Source organism: Odocoileus virginianus, chromosome 9, assembly GCF_023699985.2.
Source record: "Odocoileus virginianus isolate 20LAN1187 ecotype Illinois chromosome 9, Ovbor_1.2, whole genome shotgun sequence".
Lineage (NCBI taxonomy): Eukaryota > Metazoa > Chordata > Mammalia > Artiodactyla > Cervidae > Odocoileus > Odocoileus virginianus.
In genome coordinates this window covers 67,315,762-67,333,652 of record NC_069682.1, presented here as the reverse complement: position 1 = coordinate 67,333,652, position 17,891 = coordinate 67,315,762, and the positions used below count along the sequence as shown (strand labels likewise).

At 39.7% G+C, this 17,891-nt stretch overlaps 1 long non-coding RNA gene across 2 annotated transcripts in view; it reads left to right on the top strand.

The window, feature by feature from the left end:
- Nucleotides 1-17,891, top strand: part of LOC110149100 (uncharacterized) — a 66,381-nt gene that overhangs the window by 21,310 nt on the left and 27,180 nt on the right. The window contains exon 1 of one of the 2 annotated variants that reach the window (XR_002317349.2): nucleotides 15,696-16,016. The exons of the other annotated variant lie outside the window; for it this stretch is intronic. This is a non-coding gene — a long non-coding RNA (uncharacterized lncRNA). Of the gene's footprint in view, nucleotides 1-15,695; nucleotides 16,017-17,891 lie in introns of those variants that run through there. 2 annotated transcript variants of the gene reach the window in all.

Sequence of the window (17,891 nt, the reverse complement as noted above, 5' to 3'; positions counted from 1 at the left end):
AGAGCTATCTCAGAGCTGTCTCTTGACCTGCAGTCCTCATTTTGCTCCAAACAAAACTTAACTGTCATGCAACTTTTACAAAGTACAAAGTTTTTCAGCAGATCATTGGTAGGTTAAATGATACGTCATGTTAAGTGCTTATGAACATGCCTGGCACAGTGAAAGGATTTAATATATACGTTTAAAATCTATTGTCATTAACATCATACTGTAGGCCACAAGGGGTTTCAGGAAAGAGAGGTGCTTACAAGGAGGAAGGCAGGCAGGTCCAGGAAAATCCGCTTCTGTGCCAATGGTGTGCTGAAACCATCTTGTCCCTGCTTCTAATTGTTAAATTTTCAGGAAATTTGCAAACCAGTCATTGAACATAGCCATCCTTGAAACTGGCAATGGTAGGAATGTTTATACCACATGAATCAGCAAATACTGCATAGAGCTTTATTTTGGAGGAGCCACCTGGCTAGCACAGTCTTCTTTATTAACACATTAAATTACAAGATCTTGTCATAGGCCTGAATAACTGCTGACATTTTGAAATAGTGATGACCACAAATGGCATTTTGAGATACCAGCAACAACAATAGGATATGAAAATGTCTATAACTTCTGTTGGCGACAGAGTTACAGGTACTGATTTGTTGCGCACATTCAGATTATAAGGAAGTATTAAATTGCAATTAGAAGTAGGAGAAAATAAAGATGTCAGTTTTTTTTAAAGCCATGACCCCCCTCCACCCCACATCCCTGCCCCCAAATTCTATCCGTGGACCTCAGTTAAGAACGTTGCTCTGATGAACACATTCAGCAGTAAAGTAAGAATGAACCTGGGGGGCAGAATTAGACAGACCTGAGCTTGCATCCTAAGCTGGAGAGTTATTTAACTGGACTTGTCTTAGTGTCTTCAATCTCTAAATGGGCATCAGACCAGCAGAGGTTGTGGAAATTAAATACAAGGATGTGTTAAAGTGCTTTAAGAGGAGCCTGGCACCCAGTAGAGGGTGTGTGTGTGTGTGTGTTGTGTGTAGGGGGGCTTTATAACATGCCTCACACACCTCACGAGGATCTGCACAGCCCTCCGAGTTTGAGCAGCAGAGGTAATGACACAGTTCACCCCAGATGGCGCTCCTGGTTCATCTTTATTTTCCGTTTCTATCTGGGTGAAAAATTTGTGATGTGAACACCGGGCAGAACAAATAGAATTGACTCGCTTTTCACAAATTGTGTAGTGGATTTCACATACTTTATGCTTGATTTTCCACTGTGTTTCAAACCATTACAAAAAAAAATTTTCCTTCCTTTGGGACAGTGGGGCGGGTGTCCCAGTGGGGAGGGGCCGTCACATTTCCCCCCATCCATCTCTCCTTAGCTTTCCCATGGCACGGAGAGGGGGAGAACCATGCCTTCTTCCTTCCCCAGCCTGGGAGCTTCATTATTTCGTAGTTCGGGACCATTTTTCCAGCTCATTAGAACCTGGAGCTAAGATAAAGGAGGGCAGAGCCATTAGGTAGCAATTTATATGTAAATGTGGAAGTTTCCAAAGAAAGTCGGCTTGCTTTCTTTAGGAAGCATTCAGGTTGGGACTTATCTGGAAAGCGGACACACACACACCCTGTAATCTCCACCTCCCCTCTGTCAGGCTCAGGGTATGAGGCCAAGGTCACACAGCAAGTGACTGGCAAGGCCAGCTCTAAAAGCCTAGGTGGACCGTGAAGGTAGTATGTGGCACTTTATGGGGCCACCTCTAAGGGCAGGTCTGTGGCTTCCTTTGTGGCTCAGCTGGTAAAGAATCCACCTGAAATGCGGGAGACCTGGGTTCAATCCCTGGGTTGGGAAGATCCCCTGGAGAAGGGAAAGGCTACCCACCCAGTACTCTGGCCTGGAGAATTCCATGGGCTGTATAGTCCATGGGATTGCAAAGAGTTGGACACGACTGAGTGACTTGCACTTCACTCAAAGGGCAGGAAGTCCCTCTGACCAGCCTACAGCCTTACTGTTTCCTCACTTCAGTTTTTCCAACCTGTTCAGGTTCATCTTTTGGCTGGGGAGCTTGGAGCTGTCTACTGAAAAAAAAAAAAGCAAGAATTATGCTTTATTGGGCAGACAAAACTGAGGAATTAAACCCAGAAGACAGTCTCTCAGATAGCTCTGAGGGACTTCTCCAAAGAGGCAAAGGAGGAGCCAAGATTTATACGTGTTTTGCAACAAAAACCAGGTAGTTAGAACATCTAAAGATGACTGTTAGTTAATGCAAACCAGACATCTCAATTTAATGAATTTAGAGCTTTTCTGTATATGAGAAGATGCAAGACCCTGGGCTCACTGAAATCATTCCTTTGATGTGCATCTTAACTATTTAGGGCCAGAATCCTGCTTTTCTCCATCCTGAATCCCATCAGGGTGCACAGTCAGGGGTGGCGGCAGTGGCTGCTGGCTTGATGGGTACAACATCCTTTGTTTACTGATGTGGCAGGTGATATTTTTCATCCACAGAGCTGAGGGGACAGGTGTACTGTACACTCCAGGAATAAGATTTAATTAAACAGTTGTTGTGCCCAGCACTGTGCTGTGTATGTGCAGAGGATGGTCACTAGCAAAGGAGCCCTCTGGGCATGGGTCCAGGCTCTGATATTCCAGTGTTAGGAATTAAAATGGAGGACACTCAGAAGGTCAGAGCCGAAGCTTTTCCTTAAAGCCAGAGAAAAGCGGTTCCATCCCCACTCCAGCTGTTCTTTTTGTGGTCAGTAACCTCCAACCGGCCCATTGCCCAAGCTCTTGACAGTGTCAGAGGGACAAGTGGAAGAGGGCAAGCTGTTCCTTTAGGAGAAGCAGCTTCCATCCTCTTCCACTTTCGTCCATCTGACAGGTAGTCGCCTCTGCCAAGTGTTTAGTTCTTCAAACTGTGCCCTAGACTAGCTTACCATCCTAGACCTTGAGCCTGGCCCCACAGCATATCCACCCTCCTTAGGTGTGGGGTGAAGATGGAAGAAAGGGGCTGGAGGTGATGTGTGTTGGGGTAGGCTGAGCATATCCTTAAACCAATGGGTCATGATTGAAGAGTTTGATCTTGGTTTTAAGGGCAATGGGAAAGCCTCAAGGAAGTGGTGTGATGAGATTTGTGGTTTAGAAAGATCTCTTTGGTTTCCATGGGAATTGAGTGAGAGGCAGTGGAAAGATGAGTTAACAGGCTGTTTCAGTCATTCAGAAGAGAGATACACTGCCTGAACCAAGGTAGTAATAGTGGAGGGGCCGACAAGAGGATGGAATTGATAGAGACCAAGGAGGACTTCCCTGGTGGCTCAGATGGTAAAGCGTTTGCCTACAATGCAGGAGAGCCTGGTTCAATTCCTGAGTTAGGAAGATCTCCTGGAGGAAGAAATGGCAACCCACTCCAGTATTCTTGCCTGGAAAATCCCATGGATGGAGGAACCTGGTAGGCTACAGTCCCTGGGGTCACAAAGAGTCAGGCATGACTGAGCAACTTCACTTTCTTTCAGGAGGTAGAATTGATAGCACTGGGTGACTGGTTGTGGGGGTGAGAACAAGTGAGGGATGATACTCAAGCTGATGGCTTGAGCAACTGGGTGGGCAGTGATGTGTGCAGTGTCCAGAGCCTGGGCTTGCAGGAGGAGAAGCAGTAGGTTTGGGGGGAGATATGATAAAGTTAGTTTTGGCCGTGCTGAGTCTGATGAGCTTGTGGGATATCCAAATAGGGATGTCTGGTTGGAGCAACAAGAGAGAAGCTTGGGAGATGGTTGCAGATAGATTGTAATTATTATAAATTGAGAAAAGGAAAAGTCTCGGGACAAAATCCAGAAAGAAATGGTGGGAAGGATGGAGAGAGGAAGATGATTTCACAAAGCTGATGGGAGAAGTGAAGGACAGAGAGGCAGGGGTGGGGACCAGGGTGTTGTGGTAGTTGGTGGGAAAGAGTATTTCGGGGAGACAGGATCAACAGGTGAAATACTGGAGAGTCAAATAAGATAAGGACTCGGCAAGAATGGGGTTGGAGAAGGGTTGAGGGGTGAATGGGAGGTGAGGATGAGGAAAGTGTGAAAGCCTCCTTCCTCCGCTTCCTCCATTCCTTCCAACAAAAGGAAGGAAATAAGAGTTACCTAGGAATTCTACCACCCTGGAATGACTGACCATTATCTATGTCTTGGCTCCCATCCTTCTGGTATCACTCATGGTATACATGTAGACACTTTAGCTTAAGTGGGATGATACACATTTTTTTTTTTTTTTTTTTGCCTTGTACTGAGGCATGGAGGATCTTAGTTCCCCAGTTCCCCTGACCAAGGATCAAACCCATGCTCCCTGTAGTGGAAGTTCCAAGTCCCTAACCATTGGACTACCAAGGAATTCCCTAATGCTGTTTTGATCAAAGATTTCCCCCCTTAACCCTGCAGCAGCACTCAACACCTTATCTTAGCCTCTCCCTATAAGCTGTGTTAACAAGTTAATACATGTTCTTCAATATTTTTCTGTTTACATATACAATTCCATAGTGTGTGTGATTGGTTTTTTAAAAAATAGGATCATATTCACACTTGCTTTTCTTCCTTGACAATATCTCAGTGAAATTCCTTTTAACTGCCTAGAGGAGTTCTGATTCATCTTTTTAATGTCCATGTAGTAGCTCATGGCGTGGTTATGCCACAGTTGATTCAGATGAACTCACTGATGGATATTCACTCTGCTTCTAGTTCTTGGTCACTAAGAACATTGCAATAAATGTTTTTATACATCTGTTATTATAGACTAGCACTTTCACTACTATGGGATAGATTCCCAGGAGTGAAATTGTTCGGTCAGAGATGCTATGGCTTTTTTTCACTAAATTTTTTTTTCTATAAAATGTAAAATATATAGATAAATTGAAAGAATTATGCAATTAACATTGATACACCTAGCAACTATATTTACAGTGAAGTTTTACTGTATTTGCCCATCTACCAACTACTCATTTGTCTTTTATTAATCCATCTTATTTTTGGTGCATTTCAAGTTTGTAGACTTCAATACCCTTTACTTCTATACACTTCAGTGTCACATTACTAATTTTTGTTCAATATTTATTTACAGGCTTTTTTTCAGATATAATTTATATAAAATGAACTGTTTGAATCTCAAGTGTACCTTTCAACAAGTTTTGACAAATTCATGTACTTCTGTATACCAAATCCCAACTAAGTTATAGGATATTACCATCAACCCCAGAAAGTTCTCTCATGATCCTTCCCAATCAATCCCATTCCATGCCCCTGGTCTTTTCATGACAATAATTTTTCATGATTTTTTCTGTTCTAGAATTTCATTTAAATGAAATATAGCATAAACACTTTTTAGTAAAGCTTCTTTCACTCTTCATAATATTTTGAGATTTATTTATATTTTTTGTCCCTTTCCATTGCTCAGTAGTATCCTATTTTTTTAAATTAAATGTCCTCATTGTTCTGCTTGGGTTTTCTCTAGTTGAGGGGAGAGGGGACTACTTTTCCTTGTGGTGTTGGGGTTTCTCATTGTGTTGGCTTCTCTTTTTGCAGAGCACAAGTTCTGTGCATTTGGGCTTCAGCAGTTTTGTGGTATGTGAGTTCAGTAGTTGCAGCTCACGGGCTCTAGAGCTCGGGCTCAGTATATGTGGTGCACTGATGTAGTTGTTTCATGGCATGTGGGATCTTCCCTGACCAGGGATTGAACTCATATCCCCCGAACTGGCAGGCAGATTCTTAACCACTGAACCACAGGGAAGTCCCAGTAGGATCTTATTTTATGACTGCATCATAGTGTGTTCATCCATTCTTCTGAGCTGTTTTCATTTTCTGTTTATTATGAATTAAGCTGCTATGAACATTTGTGTAAAAGTCTTTTTGTAGAGATGTGCTTTCTTTCTCTTGTGTAAATAGTTAGGAGTGAGATGGCTGGTCGTAGGGTGGGTACATGTTTAGTTTCATGAAATACTGACGGATCTTTCCCCCAAACATACCATTTTCCACTCGCCTCAATAGGAGGTGAGTCCTGATCACGCCACATTCTTAACAACCATCCGTATTGTTAGTCTTTAAATATATTCATTTTGGTAAATGTGCAAAGGGATCTCATTGTGAATTTAATTTGCTTTTCCCTGATGACTGAAGATGTTGAACATGTTTTCATGTGCATATGAGCCACTCATATTTTTCCTTATGAAGTGCTTGTTAAATTATTTAAAAGTTCTTACCATTTCAAAGTAGACTTTAAAATTTAGTATTGTTGGTTGCAGGAGGGTTTTAAAAAATATACTCTGACTACTCTGGCTGTTTGTCAGCTATATATGTTTTGTGCATTTTTTTCCAGTCCTGAGAGTTGTGTATTCATTTTCTTAAAGGTGTCTTTTGATGAGTGGAAACTTTACATTTTGATAAGTCTAATTTATAATTTTTTCTTTTATGATTTTTTAAATGATTATTGCTTTCTAAGTCTTCCCTAAGAAGCCTGCCAAAGAAGCCTAGTCCCTAGTTAAGAAGAAGATTTACATTTTCTTCTAGAAATTTTATAGTTTTAACTTTTATGTTTAGGTCCATGAGTCATCTTCATGTAACTTTTGTACAAGGTGTGAGGAGGTAAGGGTTGACAGTCACTATTTTTCCATACTGGTTATCCAGCTGTCTCAGGAAAATACATTGAAAGCATCTTCCTTTCTTTGTTGGATTGTTTTTTTGTTTTTGTCAAAAATAAAATGACCCATACTGTTCATGGGGTTCTCATGGAGAAGGGGATGACAGAGGATGAGATGGTTGGATGGCATCATCAATTTGATGGACATGAGTTTGAGCAAGCTCTAGGAGTTGGTGATGGACAGGGAAGCCTGGCATACTGCAGTCCATGGGATCGCAAAGAGTCGGACATGACAGAGAGACTGAACTGAAGTGAACTGACCCAGGGACTTCCCAGGTCATTCAGTGGTTAAGGCTCTGAGCTCCCGCTGTAGGGAGAATAGTTTGATTTCTGGTCGGGGAACTAAGATCCCACATACCTAGTGGAGTGGCCAAAAATTAAAAAAAGTCAAATGACCCTATAAATAAGGATATATTTCTGAGCTGTCTGTTGCATTGAGCTATTTGTCTGTCTTTATGACGTTTATTTTCTTGGGCTCCAAAATCACTGCAGACAGTGACTGAAGCCATGAAATTAAAAGACGCTTGCTCCTTGGAAGAAAAGCTATGACAAACCTAGATAGCGTATTAGAAAGAAGAGACTACTTTGCTGACAAAGGTCTGTGTAGTCAAACCTATGGTTTTCCAGTAGTCTTGTACAGATATGAGAGTTGGACCATAAAGAAGGCTAGTGCTGAAGAATTGATGGCTTTGAATTGTGGTAATGGAGAAGACTCTTGAGAGTTCCTTGGACTGCGAGGAGATCAAACAATCAATCCTAAAGACATCAACCCTGAATAGTCATTGGAAGGATTGATGCTGAAGCTGAAGCGTCAATACTTTGGCCACCTGATGTGAAGAACTGACTCATTAGAAAAGACCCTGATGCTGGGAAAGACTGAAGGCAGGAGGAGAAGGGGATGACAGAGGATGAGATGGTTGGATGGCAACACTGACTCTATGGACATGAGTTTGAGCAAACTGGGAGATGGCGAAAAACAGGGAAGCCTGCTGTGGTGCTGTTCATGGGGTCGCAAAGAGTCGGACACAACAGAGTGGCTGAAATTCTAAAACAATACAAATGCCATTGATCCAATGTCTTGATTACTGTCACTTCATGGTGATTCTTTCAGTCAAATTGTGTTAGTCTTCTTCCAGTTTGTTTTTTTTCTCTCCCATCCAGTCCCCTGGGGCTGTGCATCTTGGCCTGTGTGATCTTAGTTTCCCACCAGGGATCGAATTCAGGTCCATGGCGATAAAAGGGCCGAGTCCTAACCACTGGATCGTCAGCAAATTCCCATCAATTTTTCCTCTTTCAAGATTGCTTTGGATGTTGGTAGGTCTTTTGTATTTCTATATAAATATTAGAATCAGTTTGTCAAATTCTACAAAATGGACTGATTGGATTATGGTTGAGATTGCATTAAATATGGAGATAACTGACACCTTAAAAACACTAAGTATTCCAATTGATATATTTGGTATATATCTCCATTTGTTTAGATCTTCTTTAATTTCTCTCAGTGTTTGTAGTATTTAGTGTAATTTTTCTCTATTTTTAAAATATATTTTTATTGGAATATAATTGCTTTATAATGTTGTGTTAGTTTCTGGTGTAGGCAAATTGAATCAGCTATATGTATACCTATGTCCCCTCTTTTTTCAACTTCCTTCTATTTAGGTCACCATAGAGCATTGAGTAGAGTTCCCTGTGCTATATAGTAGGTTCTCATTAGTTGCCTATTTTAAACGTAGTAATATGTATGTGCTGTGCTAAGTTGCTTCAGTCGTGTCCGATTCTTCGTGATCCTATGGACCGAAGCCCACCAGGTTTCTCTGTCCATGTAATTCTCTAGGCGAGAATGCTGGAGGGTTGCCATTCCCTCCTCCAAGGGATCGTCCCAACCCAGGGGTGAAATCCGTGTCTCTTAAGTCTCCTGCACTGGCGATCAGATTCTTTACCACTAGTGCCGCCTGTCAATCCCAGTCTCCCCATTCACTGCCTCCCCTTTCCTCTCTTGTTGTCTATACATTTGTTCTCTACATCTGTATCTCTATTTCTGCTTTGCAAATAGGTTCATCTGTATCATTTTATAGATGCCACATATAAATGCTTTTAGACAGTATTTGTTTTTCTCTTTCTGGCTTACTTTACTCTGTACGACAGTCTCTAGGTCCACCTAAGGTCTCTGCAAATGGCATACTTTCATTACTTTTAATGGCTAGCATTCCATTGTATATATGTATCACATCTTTCTCCATTCCTCTGCTGATGGACATTTAAGTTGCGTCCATGTCCTGGCTATTGTAAATAGTGCTGCAATGAACATTGGGGTGCACGTATTTTTTGAATTATGATTTTCTCTAGGTATATGCCCAGGAATGGGATTGCTGGGTCATATGACAGTCCTCTTTTTAGTTTTCTAAGGAACCTCCATAGTGTTCTCCATGGTGTTTATATCAACTTACATTCCCACCATTGGTGTAAGAGAGTTCCCTTTTCTCCACACCCTCTCCAGCATTCATTGTAGATTTTTTGATGATGGCTATTCTGACTATGCGATTTGCATTTCGCTAATAATTAGTGATCTTTTCATGTGTTTGTTGGTCATCTGTCTGTCTTCTTTGGAGAAACGTCTATTTAGTTCTTTCCCCCATTTTTTGATTGAGTTTTTTTTTTATATTAAATTTCATGAGCTGTTTGTATGAGTGAGTGGGTGAAGTCGCTCAGTTGTGTCCAACTCTTTGTGATCCCATTGACTGAAGCCTACCAGGCTCCTCCATCCATGGCATTTTCCAAGCAAGAGTACTGGAGTGGGTTGCCATTTCCTTCTCCAGGGGATCTTCCCGACCCAGGACTTGAATCCAGGTCTCCTGCATTGGCAGGCAGGTTCTTTACCCGACTGAGCTGGGAGGGAAGCACACTTGAGTTTTTTTTTTTTTTATTATTATTATTAAATTGCATGAACTGTTTGTATATTTTAGAGGCTAATTCTTTATCAGTTGCAAATATTTTCTCACATTCTGAGGGTTGGCTTTTTGTCTTGTTTATGGTTTCCTTTGCTTTGCAAAAGCTTTTAAGTTTAATTAGTTTCCATTGTTTATTTTTGTTTTTATTTTCATTACTGTAGGAGGTAGGTCAAAAAAGATCTTGCTGTGATTTCAGTCAAAAAGTGTTCTGCCTATATTTTCCTCTAAGAGTTTTATAGTGTCTCACCTTAGATTTAGGTCTTTAATTCATTTTGTGTTTATTTTTGTCTATGGTGTTAGTGAAGTGAAGTGAAAGTCACTCAGTCGTGTCTGACTCTTTGTGACCCCATGGACTATGCAGTCCATGGAATTCTCCAGGCCAGAATACTGGAGTGGGTAGCCTTTTCCTTCTCCAGGGGATCTTCCCAACCCAGAGACTGAACCCAGGTCTCCCATGTTGCAGGCAGATTCTTTACCAGCTGAGCCACAAGGGAAGGTGTTAGGGAGTGTTCTAATTTCATTCTTTTACCTGTACTGTCCAGTTTTCACAGCACCACTTATTGAAGAGACTGTCTAGTGTAATTTTAATATAGTTTTGATGTAGAGGTTTTTAATGTAGAGGTAATGTCCTTTGTTAAATTTATTCCTGGGTATTTAATATTTTTTGACAGAGTAAATGAGATTGCTTTTCTCATTTCACTTTCCAATGTTTCATTTGCTAAAATATAAAAAGACAATTGATTTTTGTATAGTGTCCTTGTATCTACAAGTTTGCTAATTTATTAGTCCTAGATGTTTTGCAGATTTCTTAAGGTTTCCTATGTAAACAGTCATTCATTTATGAATAAAGAGTTTTACATCTTTCTTCAATTTGTATTGATATATCTTTTAACTTCTTTTTCTTGTCTTACTTCACTGGCTAGACCCTCTGATACAGTGTGAAATAGAAGTGGAGAAAATGGATATCCTTGCCTTATCCTTAATCTTAGGAGGAATATTCATTCAATATTTAAGTAAAATGTTAACAGAGGGTTTTTGAAGCTGCCATTTATTAGATTGAAAGTTCCTTTTAATTCTGGTTTGCTGGGAGATTTTTTTCTAAATGAATGGCTGTTGATTAATTTTTTTCAAATGGTTTTCCTGAATCTATTTGAGTAAGTTTGTTTCTTCTTTTTATTCTGTTAATATGGTTAATTACATTGATTGGCATTGCATATGTTAAACCAAGCTGAGAGTCCAAGGATACACCCAATATGTCATAATTTTGTTTTTTATATTGTTGGATTCTAATTGCTAATATTCTGTTGAGAATTTTTGTATCTGTGTTCATAAAGGACATAGGTTTGAAATTAAAAGATTTTTTGCTGGGTTTGTTATTGGGGTTACATTAGTCTCACAAAATGAGTTGGAAAGTGTTCTTTTCCATTTTCTGATTTTTAGTAAGATGAAAGTTAATTCTTTCTTAATAAAATTCACAATGTGAAGTTTGCTTTGTGGGAAGGTTTTCTATGTGGATGTATCAGAAGGTTTTTAATTATTGATTTGATTTCTTATTAGGTATGTGACTATTTAGATTTTCTATTTTATTTTATATCAATTTTGTTAAATTGTATTTTTCAAGGCATTTGTGTGTTTGATGTAGATTATCTAAATAATTTTTAGCATAATCTTATCTTTAATATTTTATTGTTATTCTTTTACTGTCTATAGTATTTGTAAGGCTGTCTCTTCTTTCATTCCTGATATTGGTAATTTGTATTTTATCTCTTCTTTGTCAATCAAGCTAGGGGACTATTAATTTTATTGATCTTTTCAAAGAACCAGCTTTTGACTTTGTTAATTTTCTTTATATTCCATCTTGAAAATTTCTGCTCTTAAATAAAAACCATTTCTGCTAACTTTGGGTTTGCTTTGCGCATGTTTTTCTGGTTTCTTGAGGTGGAAACTTAATTTATTTTATGTCTATTTGATTTTCTAATATAAATATTTATATTATGATGTTCCCACTAAACATTGCTTTAGCTGCATCCCACAAATTTTGATGTATTATATTTTTTACTATACATATAAAAATGTTGAAAAATTTTCCTTATGATTTCTTCATTGACTCAATATTATTATAAGTTTATTGCTTAATATTCAAAGACTTATTTTTTCTATATGTTTAAATGCTATCAATTTAAAATTTAATTCCATCATGGACAGAAAATGCACTCTGTATCACTTCAATTTAATTTTACTGAGACTTGTTTTATGGCCCAGGATACATTCTATCTTGGTGAATAGTACCATGAGTGTTTGAAAAAAATATATATTCTGCTATTTTTGGTTATGGTATTCTATAAATATAAATCAGGTCCAGGTGGTTTATGACATTGTTCAAATCTTTTGAATTTTTAATGATTTAAAGCTCTAGTTGTTCCATCAATTTCTAAGTGGAGTGATAGATTTTGTCAAATTTTTTCATGTATTTTGAAGCTCTATCATTAGATGTAATTATAATTTTTATATCCTGATGAAAATGGACCATTTTACTCTCATGAAATGTCCCTTTTAAAATCTTATATTACCCTTTGTCTTGACATCTCCTCCTTTTTGTGCCCTGATTGTATGCTGTATAATGTATCTTTTGTCATTCATTTCCTTTCATCTACCTATATTATTATATTTAAAGTTGGTCTTGTAGTCAAAATATAGCCTGTTTTGCTGTTTTTCTTTTTTAATCCATTCTGACCTTATCTGCTAACTTTTTTCTAAAGATTTTTGTTTTTTAATGTGGACCATTTTAAAAGTCTTGAATTTATTACAACATTGCTTCTATTTTATGTTTTGGTTTTTTGGCCATGAGGCATGTGGAATCTTATCTTCATGACTAGGGCCTGAACTCACACCTCCTGCATTGGAAGGTGAAGTCTTAACCACTGGACCACCAGGGAAATCCCCCTTATCTGCTAACTTTTAATTGGAGCATTTAGTCTTTTAAGATACTGTAATTATAGATATGATTTGATATATATTTACAGTTTTACTACTTGTCTTTCTCAGCTTCTGTGTTCCACTTTTTCTGTCTTCTTTTGGGTTAAGTAAATAATTTTTAAAGCTCCATTTTAATTTATTAAGAAGGAAATGGTAACCCACTCCAGTGTTCTTGCCTGGAAAATCCCCATGGACGGGGAAGCCTGGTATGCTACAGGCCATAGGGTGGCAAAGAGTTGGACACGTCTGAGCGACTTTGCTTCGTTTCGCTTTTTAGCTATACGTTTTTCATTTTTCATTTTTTAAAGCAGTTGCTTGGTGACCACACTATCTGAACTTTGGCCACATTTCAATTTTACACAAAATTTATTTATTTATGTATTTTACCATTTCACACAAAATTAACAGTTTACTGCTCCCTCAACTTTTATGCTATATTTATCACAATATTACATTATAAACCTACAATACAGTGGTATAATTTTTACCTTAAGTGTTCAGATGCCTTCTGCTAAGAAATTAAGAAGAATATAATATTTTAATATTATATTATATATTTAATAGTTCCAGGGATTTTCATTCCTTCTTGAAGATGTGAAGTTCCATCGATGTCATTTCGTTTCACTTGATGAACTGCATTTAGTAATAGAATTCCATGTCATGGGCTTCCCTGGTGGCTCAGGAGGTAAGAACTTGCCTGCAATGCAGGAGACCTGGCTTCCACCCCTGGGTCAGAAAGATCCCCTGAAGAAGGGAGTGGCAACCCTCTACAGTATTCTTGCCTGGAGAATTCTGTGGACAGAGGAGCCCAGTGGGCTTTAGCCCATGAGATTGCAAAGAGTCGGACATGACTGAGTGACTAACACACACATTCCATTCCTTAGCTCAGTTGGTGAAGAATCTGCCTGCAATTTGGGAGACCTGGGTTTGATCCCTTGATCAGGAAGATCCCCTGGAGAAGGGGTAGGCTACCCACACCCGTATTCTTTGGCTTCCCTGTGGTTCAGCTGGTAAAGAATCTGCCTGCAATGCAGGAGACCTGGGTTCAATCCCTGGGTTGGAAAGACCCCCTAGAGAAGGGAAAGGCTACCCACTCCAGTATTCTGGCCTGGAGAAATCCATGGGGTCACAAAGAGTTAGACTGACTTAGCCACTTTCACTTTCCTTGTAATGCAGTCTGCTGGCAATGAATTATCTTAGTCTTTTATTTCCCATTCATTGTGGTGGACAGACCCTGAGGTGACTCTCAGGAAGCCCCAGCTTCTGGTGTTCCTGTGTTTATAGACTCCCTCCCTGTGAGCGTGGGTGGGACCTGTGATTTGCTTCTAAGCAGAAAAACATGGCAAAGTGACAGGCTGCCACTCCCATGATTACGTTACATTATAAAAGACTGTTTTGTTAGCTGACTCTAGACTTTCTCATTCACTTGCTGGCTCTGAGCAAGCAAGCTGCCAGGGCAAGAAATTGTAGGTGGCATCTAGGTGCTGAGGAGGGCCTCATCTTACAGACTCTCAGAAATGAATTTTGCCACCAACCTAAGTGAGTTTGGAAGAGGATTCATTGCGGTTAGTCAAGCTTCCAGATGAGGACTGAGCCCTGGTTGACACCTTGATGGTACCTTATAGAGGAGTCAGCTGAGCCATCCTGATTCCTGACCCACTGTGACGTAGTGAACATGTGTTATTTTAAAGCCACTAGTTTGCAGTAATGTCTTGTGCAGCAATATATTTATTTTTGGAGTATATTTTGGTGGGTTTAGGATTCTGAGTTGATGACTTTTCCTTCATCACTCTACAGATTGTTTCTTTAAAAATACTTACTTTATTTATTTATTTTTGACTCTTGGGTCTTCGTTGTGGCATGTGTAATCTTCACTGTGGATCTTTTGTTGCAGTGGGTGGGCTTAGTCTTGCAGCATGTGGGATCCTAGTTTCTCTACCAGGGCTTGAGTTTGCATCTCCTGCATTGGAAGGCAGATTCTTAACCACTGGGCTGCCAGGGAAGTCCCATCAATTGTCTTTTGCCCTCCATTAACATCTGATGTGAAGTCAGAAGTCATTCAAATCACTGCTGCCAGCTGTGTGCAGTTTTTCTCTGGCTGCTTTAATGATATTTTCTTTGTCTCTAATTTTCAGAAGTTTGGTGTGAAATATCCACATGTGGGGTTTTTTTTTTATTGGTTTTTTTTTTTTTTTTGTAATTTTTTTCCTGCTTGGGGCTTGAGCTTGACTCTGTAAATTTATAACTGTCACCTAAGTGGGAAAATTTTGGCCATTCTTTCTTTTTTAAAAAATATTTATTTGGCTGTGTCAGGTCTTAGTTGCATCATGCGGGACCTTTCATTGTGATGCATGGGCTTCCCTCGAGTTGTGACGCGTGGGCTCCGGAGCGCGTGAGCTCTATAGTTGCAGCTCGCCAGTTCTCCGGTTGTGGTGCAACAGGTTCGGTTGCCCTGCAGCACGTGAAATCCTAGTTCCTTACCAGGACGCAAACCTGTGTCCCCTGCACTGGAAGGTGGATTCTTAACCACTGGACCACCAGTCAAGTCCCTGGCCATTATTTCTTTAAAAAACTTCTTTTTTTTTGGTCCCCTTTTCTCCTTCTTCTGGGACCCCACTTATGTTAAACCTTTTAGTATTGTTCCACAGATCCCTGAGGCTCTTAAAATTTTTTTAGCCTTTTTCTTTCTGCTCTTCAGATTGGATAACTTCTACCTAATTTCAAGTATATTGACTCTGTCACCTTCAATCTCTTGTTAAAGCCATCCAGTGAACTTAAAAAAAAAAAATCCAACTATGGTAATTTTTAGTTCTAGAATGTTCATTTGGTACTGTTTTGTAATGTCTATTCATCTGTTGAAATTCTCTATTTGTTCATTTTTTTCAGAAGCATATTTTCTTTTGAGTCCTTGAGCATAATTATAATAGCTGCTTTAACAGTGTTTTATGTGGGTTGGAATTTCTGAGATGCAGATGCAGAGACAGATTTATGGTGTTGTAACACCTGTGAAAGGAAATGGGAGGAAGCAGGCCTGGGCAGGGAAACCATCGCATCATAATCTACGACTAATACTGTCTCTGGCAGCTTGACAGGGGAGCTCTGAGATAACAGTTGCCCATGAAAGAGTCCCACATAGGGCAGAAGTGTCTACGCCATCGTACCACTGGCTTGCTCGGCTTGACCAGAAGCCACTCAGTGAAAATGGAGCTAAGGGGATCTGTTTAGCTCTTTCAGCCTTGGCTGGTTGTAGTGGCTTTGATATATGTGAACTTGGCTAGGCTGAACTACATTTTACAAATTCTCTTACATGTATACTTCTTGTTACTGTGGGCCACAAGAGAGATTCTTGTGGGAGACTTTTGAGGGCAGAGGTGAAACAGCAGCTATTTTTGTGGCTCATATACATCGTCATCTGTCTACTGGCTCACCATAGTGATGGTGAGTTCTTGCTTATCCTTATGCATCTTTCTTCTAACCTATCATGTGTCTAATTTAAAAAATTAATTGTAATTGGAGGATAATTGCTTTATAGTGTTGTGCTGGTTTCTGCCACGTATCAACATGAATCAGCCATAGGTATACTTATGTCTCCTCCTTCTTGAACCTCCCTCCCATTGCATCCCACCCCTCTAGGTTGTCACAGAGCACTGGGTTGAGCTCCCTGAATCATACAGCAGATTCCCGCTGGCTACCTGTTTTTTTTTTTTTTTTTTCATTTATTTTTATTAGTTGGAGGCTAATTACTTTACAATATTGAAGTGGGTTTTGTCATACATTGACATGAATCAGCCATGGAGTTACATGTATTCCCCATCCCAATCCCCCCTCCCACCTCCCTCTCCACCCGATCCCTCTGGGTCTTCCCAGTGCACCAGGCCCGAGCACTTGTCTCATGCATCCCACCTGGGCTGGTGATCTGTTTCACTATAGATAATATACATGTTTCGATGCTGTTCTCTTGAAACATCCCACCCTCGCCTTCTCCCACAGAGTCCAAAAGTCTGTTCTATACATCTGAGTCTCTTTTTCTGTTTTGCATATAGGGTTATCATTACCATCTTTCTAAATTCCATATATATGTGTTAGTATGCTATAATGTTCTTTATCTTTCTGGCTTACTTCGCTCTGTATAATGGGCTCCAGTTTCATCCATCTCATTAGAACTGATTCAAATGAATTCTTTTTAACGGCTGAGTAATAGTCCATGGTGTATATGTACCACAGCTTCCTCATCCATTCGTCTGCTGATGGGCATCTAGGTTGCTTCCATGTCCTGGCAATTATAAACAGTGCTGTGATGAACATTGGGGTGCACGTGTCTCTTTCAGATCTGGTTTCCTCGGTGTGTATGCCCAGAAGTGGGATTGCTGGGTCATATGGCAGTTCTATTTCCAGCTTTTTAAGAAATCTCCACACTGTTCTCCGTAGTGGCTGTACTAGTTTGCATTCCCACCAACAGTGTAAGAGGGTTCCCTTTTCTCCACACCCTCTCCTGTTTTATGTGTAGTAATAAATATGTTTCAGTGCAGCTCTCAGTTCATCTCACCCTCTCATCCCCCATGCTGCTATATCCATAAGTCTCTTCTCTATGTTTGTGTCTCTATTGCTGCCCTGCAAGTAGGCTCATCAGTACCATTTTTCTAGATTTGATATTTATGGTTAATATGTCATATTTGTTTCTCTCTTTCTGACTTACTTTCACTCTGTGTAACAGTCTCTAGGCTCATCCACCTCACTAGAACTGACTCAAATATGTTCCTTTTTGTGGCCGAGTAACATTCCATTGTATATCTTATATGTACCACAATCACTTTATCCATTAATCTGTCGATGGACATTTAGGTTGCGTCCATGTCTTGTCTATTGTAAATAGCACAGCAATCAACACTGTGGTACACGTGTCTTTTAGAATTGTGGTTTTCTCAGGTTATGTGCCCAATAGTGGGATTGCTGGGTCATTTGCTGGGTCATATGGTAGTTTTATTCCTAGTTTTTAAAGAAATCTCCATAATGTTCTCCATACTGGCTGTATCAATTTATGTTCTTATCAACAGTGCAAGAGGGTCCCATGTTCCCCTTTCTCCATATCCTCTCCAGCATATGTTGTTTGTAGATTTTTTGATGATGGCCATTCTGACTGGTGTGAGGTGATACCTCAGTGTAGTTTTGATTTGCATTTCTCTAAATAATAAGCAGTGTTGAGCATTTTCTCATGTGTTTATTAGGCATCTGTGTGTCTTCTTTGGAGAAATGTCTGTTTGGGTCTAATGCCCATTTTTTGATTGGGTTGTTTGTTTTTCTGGTATTGAGCTG